This window comes from Carettochelys insculpta, chromosome 3 (genome assembly GCF_033958435.1).
Source record: "Carettochelys insculpta isolate YL-2023 chromosome 3, ASM3395843v1, whole genome shotgun sequence".
NCBI classification, from domain to species: domain Eukaryota; kingdom Metazoa; phylum Chordata; order Testudines; family Carettochelyidae; genus Carettochelys; species Carettochelys insculpta.
This window is the reverse complement of record NC_134139.1, coordinates 80,399,042-80,421,967: the sequence shown is the minus strand read 5'-3', so window position 1 is coordinate 80,421,967 and position 22,926 is coordinate 80,399,042. Positions and strand designations below refer to the sequence as shown.

General features: G+C 43.3%; 1 protein-coding gene across 2 annotated transcripts in view; it reads left to right on the top strand.

Annotated features, from left to right (window-relative positions):
* Nucleotides 1-20,632, top strand: part of ERMARD (ER membrane associated RNA degradation) — a 103,254-nt gene extending 82,622 nt beyond the window's left edge. For both annotated transcript variants that reach the window (XR_012644988.1, XR_012644987.1), the window contains exon 21: nucleotides 20,588-20,632. The gene's annotated coding sequence lies outside the window, so the exon portion shown is untranslated. The remainder of the gene's footprint in view (nucleotides 1-20,587) is intronic.
* The last annotated feature ends 2,294 nt before the right edge of the window (nucleotides 20,633-22,926 follow it).

Below are 22,926 nucleotides of genomic sequence, written 5' to 3'. Positions count from 1 at the left end.
CACCATTCCTATGCCCTGGCTAATAGCCTTTTATGGAACTAACCTCCATGAATTTATCTAGTTCTTCTTTGAACTCTCTCTAGTGTTCACAGCCTCCTCTGGCAAGGAGTTCCGCAGGTTGACTGTGTGCTGTGTGAAAAAAAACTTTTTTTTACTAGTTTTAAATCTGTTACCCATTAATTTCATTTGGTGTCCTCTCGTTCTTATATTATGGGAACAAGTAAATAACTTTTCTTTATTCTCTCTCTCCACACTGCTCATGATTTTATATGCCTTTATCATGTTCCCCCTCAGTCTCCTCTTTTCTAACTGAAAAGTCCCAGTCTTTTTAACCTCTCCTCATATGGGACCTGTTCCAAACCCCTAATCATTTTAGTTACCCTTTTCTGAGCACTTTCTAATGCCAAAATATCTTTTTTTGAGGTGAAGAGACCACATCTGTATGCAGTATTCAAGATGTGGGCACACCATAGTTTTATAAAGGGGTGGTACAAGATTCTTGGTCTTATTTTCTAACCCTTTTTAAATAATTCCTAACATCCTATTTGCTTTTTTGACTGCCACTGCACACTGCGTGGATGTTTTCAGCGAACTATCCACGATAACCCCAAGATCTCTTTCCTGATTAGTTGTAGCTAAATTAGCCCCCATCCTACTGTATGTATACTTGAAGTTATGTTTTCCAATGTGCACTACTTTACACTTGTCCACATTAAATTTTGTTTGCCATTTTGTTGCCTAATCTCTCCCTTCGGTGAGACCTTTTTTTGAAGTTTTTCACAGTCTGCTTTTGTCTTGATTATATTGAACAGTTTAATATCGTCTGCAAACTTTACCACCTCCCTACTTACCCCTTTCTCTAGATCATTTATGTAACTGTAGTTGGGGTAATGTGAAAACAGAACAGGTTGAAGTACATGCTGAAAGTCAGCCTCCCACCTCCTGTAGGGGTCTGTAACCCTCTTAGTTTGACAGGAGGGTTTTCATTGCCTTATTCAATGGGTTTTGGCTGTGGCCCATGCAGTTGGTACCTAACAATTGGAAGAGGCTTTTTGCTGAGTTTTGTTACTTGCTTTCCTTATCCTTTCTGGCTGAGCTTTACACAAACACACCATTCTCCACTGTGTCTACCCTCACCTTCACTTTATCTCCATTTTCTCTATTTCCCTGACAGTCTTCACCCTTTCCTCATTCTTTGTCCATCCTAACACACTTGCTCACCCCTTCCCCTTTTGTCCACTTTTTGTCATCTTAGCATCTAAGCCTCCAGTCCTTACTCAGAGGTAGGACCCTACCACATTCATGGTCCATCTTGGTCAATTTCATGGTCATAGGATTTTAAACTTAATACATTTCATGATTTCAGCGATTTAAATCTGAAATTTCATGGGGGTGCAATTGTAATTTTTTGACCCAAAAAGGAGTTGTGGCTGGTTTCAGCATTACTGTAGAGGGTGTTGCCAGCAGGGCACTACCTTTGGAGCTGGGTGCCTAGCCAACAGCAGCTTCTCTCCACCACCCAGCTCTGAAGGCAGTGCAGAAATAAGGATGGCAACATCAAAACTGCCCCTAAAATAACCTTGTGACTCTCCTGCAAATCCCTGTTGGCGTTAGGACTCCCAGTTTGAGAAACGCTTGAAATCCATATCCCTCTTGAAAAGTACAGGGTAAAAGCACACGAAACACCAGATTTCACTGCCAGATTTTATGGTCCACGATGCATTTTTCATGGCTCTTATTTGGCAAGACCCTACTCAAATAAAACTCCTATTGCCTTCATTAGGATTCACCATGTGAGTCAGAGCTACGGGCATACTTAAGAGTTTGTAGGACTGCAGCCATGCTTTCCAAGGCAAGGACCCTGTGTTCTCATAAGCCTGTACAGCACCAAGCACTGCCAGTACTACAGAGATTTAATTGTAATCATTAGGAATGGCATTTGGACCTTGGCAAGTTATGTTGTGTTTCTTAGTGGTGGAAATGTTGTTGCGCACTGCTGTTGCACAGGCTGGTGGACAGGAGTGACATGAAGATAGAACACCCTGGGTGGTGTTTCTCACTCGGATGGTCATCCTAGCCATTCTGTTGCCTCCATTGGGAGTGCACTAGAGAGTTTTATACAGTGAACTGCAGTTGGGGAAATAATTAGCGCTCCCAATCCTTCCTTTTGCACAATTTCTTTAATTATTAATATTTGGGATTGTGATGAGGGTCCCATTGTCAATTTCTACCTTACTTCCCCAGGCAGATTCTAGATATTCAGAGTCCTCAATTTTTCCTTTGCAACCAATTTGGATTTTTGCTAGTGGCATAATTCCGAGGCAGCACATTCACCGCCAAAAGCATCATCTGATTTTTTCAAAGCGACTAAACCTCTAGGGCATCTCTGACAAGGCCAAAAGTGAGCATTATATGGAAAATATATTTCATATCCCCCACTACTGTCACACAGAATTGTGTTGTCATATAATCTGGTTCTGGAACATGTTGTGATTTTTGTCATTCATGAGAGGGAACTTCGATATACTTACTTGGCCTCTTGCAAAGAAAACTGTATTCAGGGTGCTTGGCTGCAGCCTCCTTTAATTACTCTTGCTCTCTCACTTTCCAATTCACCACTAGCCTACCACTGTCACCACCATTTCCCCAGGCTGTCTTTTGCATGTTTCTCAGAAGCGTGGGGGATGCCACCTAGCACTGATAATCTGAAAAGTCGTTAGAGCACTTCAGAGGAAAATTTTAAAATTTGTTGTTCTTTTTATTTCTTCATCCAATAGAAAGGGTAATTCTAGCTTCCATTTCCTGGGTGGAATTTGAATGACTGAATTAGTCAAAGAATTTAAGAAGGACCTAAATATTGATAATTTCCTTTAGGCTGTTTCTACACAGGCCACTTCCTTTGGAAGTGGCATGCTGATACATGGAGCGAAAGATGCAAATTCCCTGCACCTCGTTAGCGTAACGTCATATGATTTGGAGTCTGGAAGACTGTTCGTCTGGACTCCAAGACACCGTGTAGAAGTGCGGCCCCAGGGGGGCTTCCGGAAGGAAGTCCCCCTTCTGGAGGCTCCATCTTCCCAAAAAATGTTGGGAAGATGGGGCCTCCGGAAGAAGAACTTCCTTCTGGAAAGGCCGCAACCCCCCCCCCCCGCCCCCGGGGCTGTGCTTCTATGTGGCATTTTGGAGTCCGGAAGAATGGTCTTCCAGACTCCAAATCATGTGACGTTATGCTAATAAGATGCGGGGAATTTGCATCCGTGCCTCATTAGCATATTTCACTCTGTGCATTAGAATGCCATTTCCGAAGGAAGTGGCCTGTGTAGAAACGGCCTGAGAGTCTGAGGAGTTAGTCAAGTATAAGAAGTCCGCTTAGGGTGTGTCCACACAACAATTATTTCAAAATAGCTGCTGCTTTTCAAAATAATTATACAAGTTATAATTATAGCCCCAGGCATGCAGCAACCAGGGAGCTGTCCTGCTGGGCTGCAGCCCCGTTGCTGGCACCCAGAGATCTGAGGCAGCTGGGGAGCTCCCTTGCGAGGCCACTGCTCCATTCCCGGTGGTTGGAGGCATGGAGCAGCCAGGAGCTGCAGCTGCCCCCCACAGCCAGAGAGTGCCCTAGACTCCCCGCAGGGCAGCTGCTCCCACAGGGCAGTCACTGCTGGAGCCAGCGAGCATCCTTGCAGCATTCCTGGAGCCTGGTGGTGTGGGGCAGACAAGGAACCCTCCCATTTCCACAGGGCAACCTCCCCTGCAACCGGGCAGCAAACCCATGGGGCAGCAGCCCCATTCCAGAGCCCTGTGGCATAGGGTAGCCAGGGAGCTGCACACACTTGGCAGCCAGAGGCAGGGAGCTGCCCTTACTTTCCATCCCATATTTGGCATAGGGAAACATGGTCACCCTGAGGATGCTGGGCACATAGATTCAAAATTGTATTCGTACTTGAGTTATTGAAGTGTCTTGGAAGAATACGGAGGAATGAAGAAATGGAGGCTAAAGTCACAAAAGCTTTGCTCCCTCGTAGAGTTCTTGAGTTTCCTCTCTCTACAACATGGAAATGGCGATCTGTGTAAAAACTCTGATAACCTATCATAAAATCGCTGGGAAAATAATTCCCTTTCCAATTCCCAGTATTAACTCAAATCCTGACAAGTAAGATAGTAGTAGAGCAACACGGACAATGGGAAAGCTTATTTCTGTGTTATCCAGACTTGCTGATTTGGAGATGTCCAACTCTGGTTGTTGCTGGTTGACATCCTCCTTAGTCAGTCTTCCAAGGAAAGTTTTTAATCATCTGGCTTCTCTCCTGGTATTGTACATCTTACTGACATAATTAATAAAAGGAATTCTGTGACAAGATCTCTTAATTTTGCTAGAGGGGCCCTGTCATTGGCTTTGTTCCTCAATATACCCCTTAACGGCTTGGTGTAATTTGTGGGGTGGTGGTGAACTAGTTTGTAGGCTGAGGGTGCCTTAGTAACTCAAGGAATGCTAAACCACTCATCTTTTGAAGTAATGCCTTCGGAGGCCTCCAATTTGCTCATGTGATAACATGCTAACACACACACACACACACACACACACATACACACACACACACACTGAAATGGAACTGGGGAGGTTTAGGGGATTGGTAATGGGATTGAGAGCTGGTATGAATTCAAGCCAGTCTGGTCATGACCCCACTTCTGACAGCTGATAAAGTCAGTTGGTGTTCGCAGACCAGGTCTTAAGAGACAGGTCTTCATATCATAAATTATTCATAGCATTGCTGGCACCACTTGACGTCTGTTCTGGAGGTGTCAGAAGAAGGGCTAAGCATTCAGTAGGTTTGGAGGGCTGAGTGAAACTTTCATCCCTAACAAGAGTCGTCCTAGAAGTGAGTAGATTCTTCTATTGTCATTGGCATAACTGGTACAAGACCAAGTGTCGTCATAGAAGCACATGCTGTTAATATAAATGAGGTTCCCTATGACGAGGCTGAAGAAAATGTATCTCTGTCCAGCTATTCAGAATAAACCAAGATACAAAGGTAGAGAACAAAACATTCACAAATTAAAGCTTGACATTAACGGATAGGAAATTAAATAAATATCATTTCACCAAAGCTATGTCTACACTAGCCCCCCCTTTCAAAAGGGGGGTGCTAATGAGATACTTCAGGATATGTTAGGGGCACTGCAATGAATATGCAGTGCCTCATTAGCATAACAGCAGCCGCGGCACTTCAAAAGTGCCGCTTTTGATCACGCGCGGCTTGTCTACACAGGGTCCTTTTCGAAAGGACCCTGCACACTTCGAAATCCCCTTATTCCTATAACCAAATCATTATAACCAAATAGGAATAAGGGGATTTCAAAGTGTCCAGAGTCCTTTCGAAAAGGACCCTGTGTAGACAAGCCGCGCGCGATCAAAAGCGGCACTTTCGAAGTGCCATGGCCACCATTATGCTAATGAGGTGCTGCATATTCATTGCAGTGCATCACGAGCATTTCCCAAAGTATCTCATTAGCATCCCCCTTTTGAAAGGGAGGGACTAGTGTAGACATAGTTCAAATGTGTAAGGGAATGCTACTAGGCAAGTGTTTCTTCTGCCAACTGAAAATGAAGGGAGAAAAGAAGCACATGTACTTCCCCCAGGGACTTTAGATCCTTCTTCTTCTGACTCTATTTGCTCTATGCGAATGATTAAAATTACAAGTAAAATCATAAGATTAAAAGCATGGTCCACTAACACCAGACAAGAGCACAAGTCCTTTTACTTCTCCACTATAAACCTGCCTTCTCCAAGTCCTTAGGTTCCTTTTCACTCCTGCGTGGCTTGTCCAGATGGGGGTCCTTTTCGAAAAGACCCCACCAACTGTGAAATCCCCTTATTCCTATGAGCTGATAGGAATAAGAGGATTTTGAAGTTGGCGGGGTCCTTTCGAAAAGGACCCCCGTCTGGACGAGCCAGGTGGGAGGGCAATTTCGAAGAGCTATGGCCGGCAGCATGCCAATGAGGTGCTGAATATGCATTTCAGCACCTCATTGGTAGTTTTTGATATCGCCATTTCCGTGGCCTTTTTGAAGTTTTGTGCTAGTGTAGACGTAGCCTTATAGACTAATATGCCTGACATCAGTACTAGATAAATTGTTTGAAACTATGGTAAAGGATAAAATTATCAGGCACACAGATAAACATGATTTGCTGGGGAAGAATCGACATGGTTTATGTGGAGGAAAATCAAGTCTCCTCAGTCCACTAGAATTCTTTAAGGGGTCAACGAGGAAGTGGACAAAGGTGATCCAATGAATGTTGCGTACTTAGATTTTCAGAAAGAATTTGACGAAGTCCCCCATCAAAGGCTCTCACGCAAAGCAATGGAATAAGAGGAAAGGTTCAATCATGGATCGATAGCTGGTTAAAAGGTAGGAAACGAAAGGTAGGATTAAGTGGTCAGTTTTCACAGTGGAGAGGGGTAAATAGTGATGTCCCCTAGGAATCTATACTGGGACCAGTCCTTGTCAACATATCCATAAATGATATGGAAAAAGGGGTTAACTGTGAGATGGCAAAAATTTTCAGCTTATACAAAACTACTCAAGATGGTTAAGTCTGACGAAGATGGCTTAGTGTTACAAAGGAATGTAACAAAAAGAATCTACTGGACAACAGAATGGCAGCTGAAATTCAAGAGTGACACAAGTAAAGTAATGCACATTGCAAAACATAATTCCAATTAGATATAAAATTAAGAGGTCTAAATTAGCTATTACCACTGAAGAAAGAGATCTTGGAGATCACTGTGGAGAGCGCTCTGAAAAGATCCGTTCGCCGCACAGTGACAGTCAAAAAATCTAACAGCATGTTCAATATTATTGAGAAAATGTAAATAATAACACAGAAAAATATTGCCTCTATATAAATCCATAGAATGCCCACATCTTGAATAGTGTGTGTGGACCCTTGCCCCATCTCAGAAAAGTTATATTGGAATTAGAAAAGGTACAGAAAAGGGCAACAAAAATGACTATGGGTAGCTCCTACATGAGGAGCGATTAACAGATTAATAAATGAATATTCAGCGCCTCATTAGCATGCTGCCAGCCGCAGCATTTCGAAAGTGCTGTGTTTTGCTTGCGTGTGGCTCGGCTACGGGGGGGTCCTTTTTGAAAGGACCCTGCAGACTTTGAAATCCCCTTATTCCTATCAGCAGATAGGAATATGGGGATTTCGATGTTTGCAGGGTCCTTATGAAAAGGACCCTCGTGTAGCTGAGCCGTGCACGAGCGAAATGCAACGCTTTCGAAGTGCTGCGGCTGGCAGCATGCTAATGAGGCGCTGAATATTCATTTCAGTGCCTCATTAGTATCCTTTGATTTGGCCATTAGCATGGCCATTTCGAAGTTTTTTCGAAGTGTAGACGTAGCCAGGGTGTTATAAAGGTTAAGACTATAACATGGTTCAAAAAGGCTACGTAAATTCATGCAGGATAGACCCATCAATGACAGTTAGCCAGGATGCAGAACCATCCTCTATGGTGTCCTTAGATTCTTTGCCAGAAGCTGGGACTAGGCAACAGGATGACCCGTTGATGACTGCCTCCTCTGTTCACTCACTCCTCTGTTCACTCCCTTGCATCAGCCACTGGTGGAAGACAGGATCCTGGGCTAGATGGACCATTGGTCTAATCCAATGTGGCTGTTCTTGTTTTCTCATGAATAGCTGGGATTAATTTTGAGGAAGGGGGACTTAATAGGAGAACTCATTCATTTTGACTGGATGGAGCTGTTGGCTGAAGGTGTGAATGGCCTTTTAACATAGGGGAAGACCACAGCTAATGTCTTTACTTGTAATAATAATGTGCTCAACAAAAATTACCGAAGGAGGCTGCGGTAGACAGAGAAATGATGATCAAACCAGCTGGTGGAAGAAACAAAATGTTTGTTTAGACAATCTGCATCTGTTGCTTCTCTTAACCGGATAAGGGAGTAGGCTGTATAATATACACACACAAGCTTTAGTTACCGACAGAGACTTAAAATATTTATATATCAAACAAACAATGCCATGGAATTCCCTAAAAATACAGCGATTTAATAAACACAGCACAGCAATGTATCTTTACTGCTGCATTTATCTTTGTTATATGTAACCAGTGGCATCTGTTTGGGTAGAAGTGGCTAACTGGCCACAGGTAAGACTTGGAGTTGAATAATTTAGATGCTCCCTCTCCCAACATTCACATTTTTTAGCCTTTTAAGGCACATGTGGAGCTGAAGATGTGGAGCATGTTCAAATATTTTGTCTTCCGTATACAACAAGGATGCTAAAGCACACCTTATCTGGCAGCCTATTATGCTCTGCCCTGATAGGGAGCTCTTATGCTGTGTCTTCAGTCAAAGATAAAAATAAGTATCCTTGTGTGTCATAGAGTTGAGTGCATAGCACCTAAAGCATTTAAGGCTAAGGTCATTAGAATACCCTACACTAGACAAATCTCTATTTGAAAATCTCTGTCCTGAACGACTAACCCAGAACCACTGAACAGATACCATTTTTATGGGTGTAACCATATTGGCTTATGGAATCTTAGTCCTGATTTTTAGTGTGATTTTTTTTTTTAAGACAAACCATTCCCAATCATATAAAAATGTGAAATTGAATCACAGTTCAGGGCTGCTGGAAAAATTTGCTCTGTTAGGTTCCCTCCCTCACTTGGCAATAGTTATTAATTTTTGTGCGTGTGAGTGAGACATCAGCTAAAATTACTTATCTGTATTTATAGAGAATAAGAACCCTTGAAAGCAGAGACTGTTCTGAACATAAAGTAAAAGCTCAGTGATCCGGCACCCAGATAGCCAGCACATTGAGTTAAATTGAATGCTGCTGATGCAGACAGAAATATTGCTTTTTTTCCCCTAACAAAAATTCTGCACTCTTTCCACCCGCTACATAAAATTGGCAATTTCTTCTAGCTTAATTTTACCAAATAAAGCCCAAAATAGTGGTTTTGAAAGGATGGGTTGTGCTGCAAAAGAAATAGTCTTTTGAAAATTTTTAAGGTCAGAACAGAAATTGTTGTATTCTGTGCAAAACTGCAAGAAAGTGTCTAACAGCTTTTGATGGCTTTGAAAATACTTTTTGTACAGCGTGGGGACAAACATACTGAATGCGCCTATGTATATACAGGCATGGGAGCCCCAGAGCCAGGCCACTCCATCCAGAGCAGGAGAGCTCAGCAGATGGGCCCCTCCTCTGGGGCAGAGGAGGTCTGGGGCTGGGCTGCTCTGGCTGCAGCAGGTGGGGGCCTGGGGCTGGGCAGCTCTGATCACAATAGGGAGGTGGGGGGTGGGGCTGTGCCATGGTTGCCTTCAGGCCAGGGAAGACACTTGGTTCAGGCCATCCCTCCCCACAGCCACCAGGCTGTAGGCTAGGCTGGGTGTGGTGTGTCCTCCCTTCCTTGCTCAGGTACCTGAAGTGCCAGCACAGTGCTAGCTAGGTGGCTGTGAAGCTTACAGAAAACCATGTGGTGGTGTGGTCCCAAAGGAAACCGCTGACCAAAATAATCCACTTTGTCTTCGCAGGGCATGTGCATACCAGAAGTGGGACCATGAGAACAATTACTTGAGGAAGCTGTTTCACCCACTATATAGTATTTTCACCAAAGTCCATTGTTGTGTCTGAGCAAATTGCCTGCCATGTTTTATCAAGGCTGAAAAAAAAATGTTTCTTCCATGATTCCCATTTTGGATAGATTCCTCTTCCATAAGAGCTCCAAAGGGATCAATTCCTTAGGCCAAATACCTTCTTAAAGAGAGTCTCCCATTGTTCTATGAGTCTTTTCACAGTAACGGGTTATTACATCATCTATACCATCCACTGTTAATCTTTGACTAGGAATTTTCCTCTTTATGTTAGCTTCTTCTTTTCCTAGCGTATTTACCTGACGTTAATGTGTTTATGATTCATGGGGTTTCCTCTTTTCCCCTTAGTCATTTAACTGAGGGGAAGTTGGTCAAGAGGTGAGTCACAGGCAATGCCATTAGTTTCTTTTGCTGCTTTTTGATACTTACTTGAAAGAATGGTTCATTGTGATGAAACTGGAGCCAGCTCTTCTTTCCCGGATAATTATTAGGAGTATTGGTTCAGCAGGGTGGTAAAGCACACACACAACTTGAAGAATGTGAGCACTATAGTTCCACTGACTTCAATGAGATTATTCACAGGGCTAAAGTTAGGCACGTGCTTACGTACCTTGGTGAACCTGGGCCGTATAACCTAGCCTGTAGATCATAAATAAAAATAAATCTGATGACGTATGTCATGAGAACATATTCATACTCATGTATATTGCAATGAAGAATGTATATCAGACAAGACAACACTAACCATCATGCTTCTGCTATATAATCCTCCAGGGCATCTTTTTTCTAGGTCTTTCATCCACAAAGAAGGCAAACATTATGGAATGATGGAAAAGCCTTAATATATTTGACGGATTAAAGCTGTGAGTTAAAGAAGCTTACCATTGACAAGGATGAGTGCTGTGTCAACTTCTGTGCTGAAAATTCCCAGATGGGGAAAGGACGATAAAGAAAACAAGTAGCACGGTTGTGCAGCATGTGGTTTTATCCCACTAATTCCTGTTCGGAGTAGAAGGGGTCAAACCCACAGTGTGCTCATTCTATCACATGGTAGGCAGTGCTCCAATGTCTTCTATTTTTAAAAGTAGAACCCAAGGGAATGCTTCATCACTGGAAATAAGCCAAATGCAATAACAAAGCACACCACACCTGTTACACTAACACAAGCAATAGGCTAAATTGCAGGAGCTTCCAGTTGATGGCTGGGACTCCATGTAATCCTTTTATGCCCTATACATCAATTATTTGACAGTTGAAAAAAAAACCTGCATTGTACAGAATGTGGTTTGGAAATACCCTTTGTGAGCCAAGGTTTGAGTTAATAGACAAGCTGGAGAAGAGCGAGCAGAGGTAAACATGCCCTCTCTAACTTCAGAGGTACATGGAAGGTACAAACATCTATGGGTATAAAAGTTCTTTGCCTCCTGCTGGGGCTGTGCTGGTTGATTTCCTGTGGGGCTCAGAGGACCATCATTTTGATTTGGATTCTTGAAGTTCCTTTCCGCTGGAAACCTTGTGTTAATGTCTTCTGACACACAATGTGTCCTGTGCTATTTGGAGTAATAGTGATCATAAGGTGTTGAGAACAGCAGGGCAAGAGGTGTCATATCAAAACACACACACACACAAACTGGAAAAATCAAGGATAACAGTGAAATCATTGCATAACTACAATGTCTAGAGCTGAAACCTGAGCAAGGACAGAAACAGAAAGCTTTGCTTTCCAAAGATGTATTTACGGGTTTATGATTGTAAATACCTCCTTTTTCTAAAGGATGTATTTAGGAAGCTAAACTGTTCCCTTTTCGTGAATGATCTGTTTCATGGGGCTTAAAAATAGGTCAAGCTTTGCCACAGTAAATCCTCCTCTTACTGTAATGGAGTAATGTAAGCAACCCAGGTTGCCGTTTAAACAATTCCCAGTGTGTGGCATGGCCAGTGCAGTTTGAAACGACTCTCTCTATCTAAACAGAAACAGATGTTTGAACAGCAGAGCTGTGCAGAAGTCATTCTTCAAACAGTAGATTAAAACATCTGTCAGGAGCATTGGACGTGGCCAGACAAGCAGCAGCAACATCACCTGGGCCTGTCAGTCACTTCCATTCACAAACTGTTGGTTGGGTTGGGGGAGTCATTTTTTGGCTGCAGGATTGTGGGTTTCTCTTTTCTGTCATGCTTCCTCACTCATTCAAAAAGATAGAGCCTCGGGTTGTCCAGGATATCATACAACAAACAGGCTTACCATATTTGACCTTTCAGAAAAGAGGATGTCCCTGAGAAGAAGTGTATCCGTGTCAGTTTCTACCAACTCACATTGCATTAATGTGTTGTATATTATAGAATAATATAGCAGTGGTTCCCAACCTTTTCAGTAACATGGCACGCTTCAGTGAGACAAACGATTCCATGGCACACCCACTTCTTCAGCTGAATTGATTGCTCTTAAATGTTACATTTACTTATATTTACTATGTTTACAGTCTTACTAGAAAGGTTTGCAACACAGTAGTGCATACCAGATGTTAAACAAGGATCAGCTGCATTCATGTTTCCAATCCACCACAGAATAATCCATCTTGGACAGCGAGCACAGACACATTTTCAAAATCCACTCAACGCCATGCTATGGATGTTGAGTAAACGAGCGGTCACGCAAAGCAGGCTCCCCTCCTTGTCAGCCCATTGGAGCCAAGATGCAGCGTTTAAACTGTGTCACAGCTCCAACAGGCTCCTGCCCTCTCTCCCTCCCCCTTGCCACAGCAGGGAGTTGGGGCAGGCTGCCCGCCAGCTCATTCGAACTGGGACGCAGCATTTCAGCCATCTCCCAGAGTGAACGGGGTCCCCTGGGGAGCAGCATTTCCCCTTGCAGAGGCTCTGCAGAGAGCCCCAGCAAGGCGAAACTGACCCAATTTCACAGCACACTTGGACAGTTCTCTTGGCACACCCATAGCTGAAAACTACTGTATTATCGTGTGTGTGTGTGTGTGTGTGTGTACACACACACACACACACACAAAAACATTAATACAAGGTGAGTTGGTAGCTACTGATACAGACACACCCCCTCTCAGGGGTGTCCTTTTTAATATGGTAACCCTCCCATATAATCACACTTAGCCTTACATCTACTCAGATCTGCTAGTCTGGGTATGTGGTTCTCTCATTAGTGTCTTCCACTGCTTCTGCTGACACTGAATTAAACACCTGCCTGGGAGCTGTGACTGCACATCTAGCTGCAGTATTTTACAGCTCCCATTGTGTCTGATTGCAAATGTGCCCTTCATGTCAAAAGAGAAGCCTCTATTTAGTCATTTGAGCAGTTCAGCACTATTGTAATATCATTTTCTGAGCCTCATTTCAAAAGTATCGTGGCTTACCAGTCTCTTGAAGCTTGCATGAAGGAATTATAGTATGTACAGGAAATTTACTTTCATGCTAGAGGGGGATCCATACCTAAATTCCTTGATTTCCTTCCCTGACAAAAAATTTGTAGAACATTTAAATTTTAAAACAAAAGCTGGATCCAAGTTATATAAATAATGATTTAAATTAAAACCCTGAATCCAAGCAACACCCAGCTATGTTTCTTGGAACTTTATATCTGCTCTTATTTCCTGTTTCAGGCTCAGACAGCATAAAGAGACACGTATAAGAGTTTTACTTAAGACTGATTATGCTCAGGTAGAATCCACATCTACCTGTGTTTTTCAATCACATCGTACTAGAGCTGATCAATTAAAAAAAAAAAAAACCAAAACACATTGGCTGTGTCTACACTTTGCCAAAATTTTGAAAGGACCATGTTAATGGCCAATTTGTAGAATATTAATGAAGCGCTGAAATAAATATCAGCACCTCATTAGCGTGCTGCCAGTCATGACACTTTGAAAATGCCACATTTTGATTGTGCGCAGCTTATCTACATGGGGCCCTTTTAGAAAGGACCCCACAAACATCCAAATCCCCTTATTCCAGCTGATGGGGTCCCTTCGAAAAGGACCCCCCCTGTAGATGACTGCATGTGATTGAAACACGGCACTTTTGAAGTGCCGCGGCCGGCAGCATGCTAATGAGACGCTGAATATTCATTTTAGCACCTCATTCGTATTCTCTGATTTGGCCATTAGCATGGCCCTTTTGAAATTTTGGCCAAGTGTAGACACGGACATTGTGTGTGTGTGTGTGTGTGTGTGAGAATGAGAGAGAGAGAGAGAGAGAGAGAGAGAGAGAGAGAGAGTTGCTTGGTGCTGTGGGCACTCAACAGGGACATGGGAGACATAGATTACCTTTGTTGCTGAAAAATCAGGCAGAGCAGGGCCTAGAATCTGAGCATCCCACATCTCAACTAAGCACCCTATCCACCGGGCAATTGGCCGTTCTGAAGTGGATTACTTGCTCATGGCTTTTCACAGAGCGTTTGGAAGGTCTCACTTTTTTGTTCCACATTGGAAATAAAACAAATTTCAAATCCTTGATCTTATTCATGAAACAGAAATGTTTTCTGGCAAGCCCTACCCTACGTTTAAACAGTGTTTCATTTAGTCATATGCTTTGTGCTTGCTATGTTAGTCTACCAGTTGGGAAGACCACGACTTGCACAGGGTTTTTTTTAAAAAAAAAAGCCTAGATAAATTAATAGTGGGGGATAGGTTCATCAATGGCTGTTAGCCAGTATGGGCAGGGATGATGTCCCAAGCCTTTGTTTGTCAGGGCTGGGAATGAGAAAAAGGGAATGAATCACTTGATGATTACCTACTCCATTCATTCTCTCTAGGGCACCTTGCACTGACCATTTTTGTAAGGAGGATTACAAGGAGGTAGCTGGGTTACTCTGTTTCAGAAAAAAACAACAAGGAGTTTGGATCGCACCTTAAAGACTAACAAATTTATTAGAACAGTGTTTCCCATAGTTTATATAGTTGGGACCCAATTTTTTCAGTACCTTTTTTTTGGCTTAAAATATAAATACATATAAAAATGAAAACTGGATAGATTTTCACTGTTTATTGTTTGTTCACAATCATAATAGTACATAGCAATAATCTGCATGATTTTTTAGGACCACTATTTTTTTTCCAAGGACCAGTACTGGTCCGTGTGCCATGCTTTGGGAAACGCTGTATTAGAACATAAGCTTTCATGCGATGAACTCACTTCTTCAGATGCTTGAAGAGAAAGAAAAGGGATACATAGATGGAAGTGTAACACCATAAATGTAACTAAATAAATCAAGATGGAGGTAACTTACCTCCAACAGTGATGAAGAGGTGAGAATACCTGAGGGAGAAATTACTTATTACAATGAAGAGCCATCCTATGTCTCCATTGAACCCCATTCTGATGGTCTCAGATTTGCAAATCAGTTCCAGCTCAGCAGTTTCGTACTGGAGTCTGTTTTTGAAGTATTTTTGTCTATGAATGGCTACTTGCGGGAGGTCAAAATACTCCCCCCACTGGTTTGTGTGTGTTATCATTTTTGATTGATTTCTGTCTATTTATTCTTTTGTGTAGAGACGGTCTGGTCTGGTCAATGTACATGGCAGAGGGGCATTGCTGGCATACAATGATATATATCACGTTAGTAGATGTGCAGGTGAATGTGCTTTTGAGGGTATAGCTAATGTGGTTAGGTTCTGTGATGGTATCATTAGGGTAGATGTGTGGACAGAGTTAGCAATGGCATTTGTTGCAGGGACTGGTTACTGGGTTAGTGTTTCTGTTGTCGGCTGTGAAGTTGGTGGTGAGTATTTGTTTCCCACTGGGGGAGGGCGGCTGTCCGTAAGTGAGGACTGGCCTGCCTCCCCAGATCTGTGAGAACAAGGGATCATCATATAGGATAGACTGTACATCCTTAATGAGGTGCTGTTGAGGTTTGTGCTGGGGCCTGTAGGTAATGGCCAGTGCCATTCTGTTCCTTTTTTGTTGGGTCTGTCCTGTCATAGGTGACCTCTGGGTACCTGCCTGGCTCCATCAGTCTGTTTCTTCACTTCCTCAGCTGGATATTGTGGTTTAAAGAATGCCAGATAGAGATGAAGGATGGGAGCAAACACGATTGTATCTTAGGGCTTGGCTGCGGACAATGGATCACGTGATGTGTTCTGAATGAAAACTGGAGGTGTATAGTTAACTTCAGGTACTCTAACTTTCTAATCACTGTTGGAGGTGGGCCACCTCCATCCTAATTTAATTAGTACTGATGTTACACTTCTCTCTGTGTATCCCTTTCTTCCACATCAACCACCTGAGGAAGTGAGTTGTAACTACAAACGCTTATGCCCTAATAAATTTGTTAGTCCTTAAGGTGCCACCAGATTCCTTGTTGTTTTCATTAGAAGACAGAATGCCGGGCTAGATGGACCTTTGGTCTGACCCAGTATAGCCATTCTTATTGTACACTAGAGGCCCACAGGACTGTCATATAGGGGCAGTAGCTCTTCCAAAGACAGACAGTCTTTCTGTTGGTCTAGTGATTATCAGGATGGTATTATCTACACCAAAATATTCCCCCTAGCTCTTCCCTGAAACTGATGGCTTTTTAAAAGCACAGACATGGATCGCGCACTCTCTCTTTTTCCCCACTCTGAGAATGAATTTATTGTATTCTGTAGCAACAGATTACTTCACAACCCCCTGGCAGATGTAGTGCTGCTGAATAAATAAACTCCTTTATATTGCTGTAATGACTGTTGCTTCTGTGCTCGCATTCTGAAGCCTTCAGACTATCTACCCTAGTTGCTAAACAAAGCTGCTTGCTTTTATGGAAGAGCAGTTTGCAGCCGCCGAGGCTCGTTGGAAGAGCGCGCCAAATAGATCTCGGCTGGCTTCACAGACAGCAGGTGTCCCTATCATTAAACCACTGCCTCAGCCGGCACAAATTGGCACCTTAGCTGACAGTCTCTGCAAGGAAGCCACAGACTGGCTGCGCCATGGACACTACATTTTCCTATGACACCTTGATGTGGCCTCTTTAGATCAGGATTTGGACTCAATGGCAGGGTAATGCGTGTGCTTCCTGTGCTGCTATTTGTGTTATATCTGTTCTGTGGATAGAAGATTTTCCTCCCCAGGCTTACCAAGAAATTGCCTGTGATGAACACTAAAATAATGAGCAATAGCAACTGCCTGATAACTACTATTACTACTATTAATAATAGAATTAAATAGCTCGTTAAATAGAACCCATTCATTCCCTTCCCTCTTATTTCCTCGTCTTCTCTGTTTTGTTTCTTCTCCCACCTCCGTAATTGCCACGGTATTGCTGAGAAAGAGAAAACCCTCTTGCTGTGTTTTGTTATGGCCATTCATAGCATTTGAGATTGTTCTGCCTCTAAAAATATGAAAAGTGATTACATCACACTGTGCCAAAGAGTGCAGGGGTGTCTGAATGAAGCTCGCAGAACTAGAGGTACCCTGAGCACAACTTGCTCTAATCTCAGAGGGGCATCCATGTTACTCTATCGTTTCACGAAAACAAGCAGTCCTGGGCTGGGTCCACACGGTGTGGTTTTCCCGGCAGATCCGTGCTAATGAGCAGCCTCGAACTCACAAATGGCTGCTCTTTAACATGCTCCTGCAGCTCATTAGCATAGCTGTGTGAGAGCTCGGCCTCAGCAGAGGGGAGTGCCGGCAGGAAAGAAGCCGTGTGGCCTTGCCCCTCCCTGCAGAAAGCCCCTGTGTTGCCAGACCCTTATGCCTGATATTTTTCAGGCATAAGGGTCTGGCGACAGAGGGGCTTTTTGCAAGCAGGGGCACGTCCACATGGCCTCTTTCCTGCAGCACCCCCCTCCGCTGAGACCAAGCTTTCACATGGCTATGCTAATGAGCCACAGGATCATGCTAATGAGCAGCCATTTGTAATTTCGAGGCTGCTCATTAGCACGGATCTTCCAGGAAAGCTGCGCATTGTAGACCCAGCCCTGTAGCACCTCAAAGACTAAGAATTTTCTTTAGTAGGTAATGTGCTTTTGTGGGTAAGACCCACTTCATCAGATTTGGAACAGGTAATAAGAATCCAGGTTTAACAGAGATCTCAGTTCTTATGCATTACAAGGGCAATTCCCCCACCACTGATATTCACGGGGATGGCACCCATCCTGCTTAATTTACTCCTTCCAGAGGTCCTATTAATGACAGGGGACCTCCCCCACACTTTTTTTTCCTTTTCTTCTCCTCCTCCTACTTCCTCCCTCCTGCCCCCAATGCGCGCGTGCGCACGCACACACACACACACACACACTATATATATATATATATATATAAAAACCCTGAACATGCCTCCCCGCCGCTGCAGCCACTCTTGCCTTGGGTGAATATGTATACAGCTACCTGAAGTATCAGAACTAGTCACCCCCATGTATAGTTGCATTACGATTGTGGACTAAGAATACCTTTGAAATCTGTGTTGGCTAGGAAGGGGCTCAGCAATGGAAGCGTCAATTATAAAACCACACATAGTGGCCCTGCACTCAAACGCATACTTGCCAACTCTTCAAAGTTATTAGGAGGCACAGAGGGAAAAGGGTTAGAGACAAAAACATTTGTTAGGGACAAACACAGCAAGTGGTATTTTTGTCTCCCATTAACTCTGCTGTTTTTACTCTCTGCAGAGTTAATTACAAATCACTTTAATTGTTCTCTCCCTCAATAACTTTCTAATCTCTAAGAGACTTGCTGCACAGCGGGCGATAAGGTTATATTTTATCACTACTTTTTTCATTAACCCCACAGTGTTAGCTTGAGGTCTGCTTCCTCCCTCTGGCTCCCAGATTTTAACAATTAAATTGATTCAAACTGACTTCAAGAATGACTCCATTCAGAACCCTCCCTCTGCTCCTCCCTAGCTGGACAGGTTGTCACACTGTAGGGTCACATGTGGCAACTTCTCTCCTCCTGCCCCCCCTGCCCCTCAATCACACCGTGAAACAAGGATGAAAAATCGTGCAGTGATGCATGCATGTGCAGGGAAAGCAGGGGCAGGAGGCAGAAAGTGACTCTGAGGAAGGTACACAGTGCTTAAAAAAACCCTGGCAACCTGCAGGAAAATTGTAAAAACACCTAAAGTCATCCAGCAATTCAGCCTTGGAGGCCTGTCAACTGCCATCACCGGCTGGGCGTTTCCCCATGGACTTTCCTCTTTTGCTCAGACCAGGCTGTATATTAATAGTGGCATCTCTTTGCAGCTGGTACAGCCTTTCTGGATGAATGAGCAGATTGGAGTTGGGTGAATAGTATCTAAACCATCTTGTGAACCAAGGGTTGTACTGCAATGCAGGAGTAATTAGAGGAATTTCACATTGCTCCCAAAACTTAATGTCTTTGGCTGGATTAACGCATAGCAAAAATGTGTCCTTATAAAAATAAATAGCCCAGTGTTCTTCACCAATAGCCACCAGTACAGTTGAGCTGCTCTTATACATTCTTGTGTTCTGGATCATATACTGTAGCTCTCGCTGCTCCATAGCTAAACTTGATGCTAGCTGCCCATTCCAAGCCTAATTTTCAACCCAATTTCCCCTAAAAGAAATCACATGCAAAATTCCCACCCCACCTCTTCAAAGTTCAAAATGAAACATTTTGTTCTGGGTAGAGTTTTACTGAGGAGGGCCTGTGTAGAGGTGTCAGAAATGGGGGGGCTGAAAAAATGTGAAATATGGCATTTAATTTTTTTCCTGTTTTTGCTTTTCTGAAAAATCACCTGACAGTTGGGTGTGTGTGTGTGTGTGTGTCAGAATTGGGATAGTGGGAGGTTTACAATGAGACTGGAAAGAAGGCAGGACTCAGATTTGTGGTTTAAGCCAAGGCTGGCCTGGTCCAAATTCCCTTTAAATCCACTAAGTCTTGCCATTGACTTCAGTGAGCTACAGGTTAAGCTTGTAAAGAGCAGGCAGAAGAAGATTTTCTTGACCTATCTTTCTTTTTGCCTTCACCCAAGTGAGTCCACGGAGGGTACTCTCAGATACTGATCAAGTCAACAACAACAAATTAAAAAGCTGACTATCTGGCTATATCACTTACAAATTACAGTAGCTGCCTTTCTCTCTAACCTGCTCTTCCAACAAGTCATTATTATAGCTGTGGACCACTTGTTATCAAATAAAAAATAATATCCTATAGTAACAGATTCGTGGCTAGTGGGGGGGTGTGGTGAGAATAAATGAGTGATCCATTCACATATGGGGTTTTTCTTGCCATTTATTATTGGTTTGTATTGCCATTACACCTAGACTTCTAATCATAGAACCAGGGCCCTGCTGTAGTATGTGCTGTGCAAACACATAATGAAAAGACAGTGAATTTACAATCCAAGTATAATTTAGGAGTCAATAAATGGACTCCACAGACATCGATGATGATGCCCGTAACAGACTTATGATGTGACACAATTGCATTTTGTCATTCAGAAACCATTCACGTAACAATCTTTCTAAACTGTAAGTCTAGCTCCAACTGAAGTTACGGGTTTGATGCAGAAATTACTGTGAGGTTCTTTGTTCTGTGTTACACAGGAGGTCATAGAATCATAAAATCCTAGGGCTGGAAGGGACCTTATTTGGTCATCTAGTCCAGCCCCCTGCCTGAAGCAAGATCAACCCTAACAAAACCATCCTAGCCAGGACTTTGTCAAGTTGGGACTTAAAAACCTCTAATAATGGAGATTCCACCACCTCTCTAAGTAACTCATTCCAATGCTTCATCACTCTCCTGTGAAATAGTTTTTCCTAATATCCAACCTACACCTCTCCCTCTATAACTTCATACCATTGTTCCTTGTTCTGCTGTCTGTCACTACTGAGAACAGCCTCTCACCATCCTCTTTAGAGCCCCACTTTTGGAGTTAAAAGCTGCTATCAATCGCCCCCTCTCTTCTCTTCTGCAAACTAAGTAAGTCCAAGTCCCTCAGCCTTTCTTCATAGGCCATGTGGTCCAGCCTCTAATCATTTTTGTTGCCCTCCACAGGTCCTGCTCCAATGCATCCATATCCTTTCTATACTGGAAGGCCCCAGATGAGGTCTCACCAGTGCTGAATAGAGGGGAATAATGACTTCTCTAGATCTGCTGGAAATGCTTCTCCTAATGCATCCGAATATGCTGTTATCCTTCCTGGCTACAAGGGTGCATGCGCTTTTGTGGGTAAGGCCCACTACTTCAGGTTCAAGTAGAAAATAAGAAGCCAGACTTTACAGAAGTGAGGCCTTACCCACAAAAGCTCATGACCTTATAAATCAATGTGTCAGTCTTTATGGTGTTACAGGCCTGCCTGTTTTTTGTGAAGCTACATATTAACATGGCTATCCCTCTGTGACTATTCAGAGTGAATGGTTCCTCTACTGGAGCACAAATCTCACAGCTCTTGTGGTGAGGAGCACATTTGGAAGCCTATCACGGCAAAGCATGGGGAACACAGTTGCAGTAGCAGCAGGGCCAAGCAGCTAGAGTTCTAACGGTCCTACAGGAGAAAGGAGGTAGCATTTCTAGTCTTCTCCAACATGACGAGAATGGAGGGGTAGTCTTCAGGTCACCTCCTTGGAGATGTGAGAATGTGTGGTTTCCCTTGCAAGACTAGCATTCCAGAGTAGTTTTGGGGGTAACTGTTTTCCTTATTCTAATGAAGCATCTTGGTCAGTATTAGAAGAAATAAATGTTTTCCATTGTATCATGATGGGACTGGGGGAATTCACCATAAGGAATGGGTTAAAATAAATGGATAAGCAGTCAGGATTTAGGTTCAAAGTCCAACTTTTGATCTAGCTTACTTACAGCATATCTGACCTTTGAAGTTCATAAGGTTCAGCCATTGTTAAGGGCAACTCTGAAAGACATCCCAGCACTGCTGAGTGATTGCGTTGGATGTCTTTCTAACAGGTTGACAAGCCTCTTATGTTGTGCCTTCACTTTTTGCTAGGGAGCACAGACCCTCAGCTGAGACTTTGTCATAAGTGAAGGACAAATACCTTTTTCAGATAATTAGCTCCAAAACGCAGGTATATTTCTAAACTATAGCTGAACACTCCTCTGATTTCCATTTCATGGGGACTTCTGCAAACTTTGTTATTCAATTTCACCATCCAGGTGTTTGTACTACCTGAATTTAACTTTGAATTTTACAGTTTAGATGAATCCAAATATTCAAAGGGAAATAGAGCAAAAGTCAATCAAAGTTCCATTTTTGGCCTGATTTCTGGTCTTTAACCAGGCAAGTCCAAAGCACAGGGATTTTTCATCTCAAATCAGCCCAGGCTCAAATCTCTATGAAACTTTTTGTGAACTTCTCTTTAGTTTAGGGTGACCGTACATTCTGTATAAGGTGGGATGGCCCCATATTTGGGATGCCAAAAAGGCGTCCCGATTTATTTTTTGAAAAGGGATTAATTGGCCCGTATTTGAGCCCTCCCCGACTAATGTTTTTCCACCAGCAGCTGCTCAGGCACAGCTGCTGGCGGGAGTCACTTCACCAAGCCTTGGGAAAGCGGGGAAGCGTGGGCAGCTGCCACGGCCTTGCCACTTCCCCAGGGCTCCCAGAGAGTGCCAGTGGCTGCCGCTTCTCCGGGGCTCCCAGTGACTACTGCCTCCCTGGGGCTCCCGGAGAAGGCTGGCAGCTACCACCTCCTTCCTGGCTTCCCAGGGCGTGGTGGAGCTGGGAGGAGTCACCCCTCCCCACCCCCGTATCTCCCTGTCCGATATTTGGGACAGGGAGATATGGTCGCCCTACCTAAGTTAGGGCTTTGCAGTGCAACCTGAAGTGGGATACATGTAAAAGTTCAATATAAAGGTCAGGCGGAAGTTTAATTTTTAAGACGCCATTCAATGAGGCCCTGATCACCAAAGCTCTTAAGCATGTGTGCTACTTTAGGCAAGCAGGTAGTGCCACTGACATCAGTTAGACTTCTCGTGTTTAGAATTACGCACATGCTTAAGTTGTCTGCTGGATGAGGGCTCAAACGAGTGTGCCAGTATTGAAATCCTCCCATGCAGTATGAATTGAAAAATGCCTCATTTTCCCTTAGCCATATGCTATGTTGTCATTATAAATTTCCATTTCCCCACATTTAAAAAAAAAGAATTAATAGTTTAAAAGACTTCCTTATTCCATTTTGTGAGTCTTAAGACAGCTCATTTTTCATCCAGAGAAATCTGTCCATCTACTATTGAGAAATTCTTCATTCTTCCAACTAACATAAATCCTTCCCCAGATCTAAATAAACCATCTCCAGTAACTTCCAAGGGCACTTAATTCTCTTTTCCATGTAGGGTAGTATCTTCATACATGTGGCTACTATAAATCAAATTCATTTTAA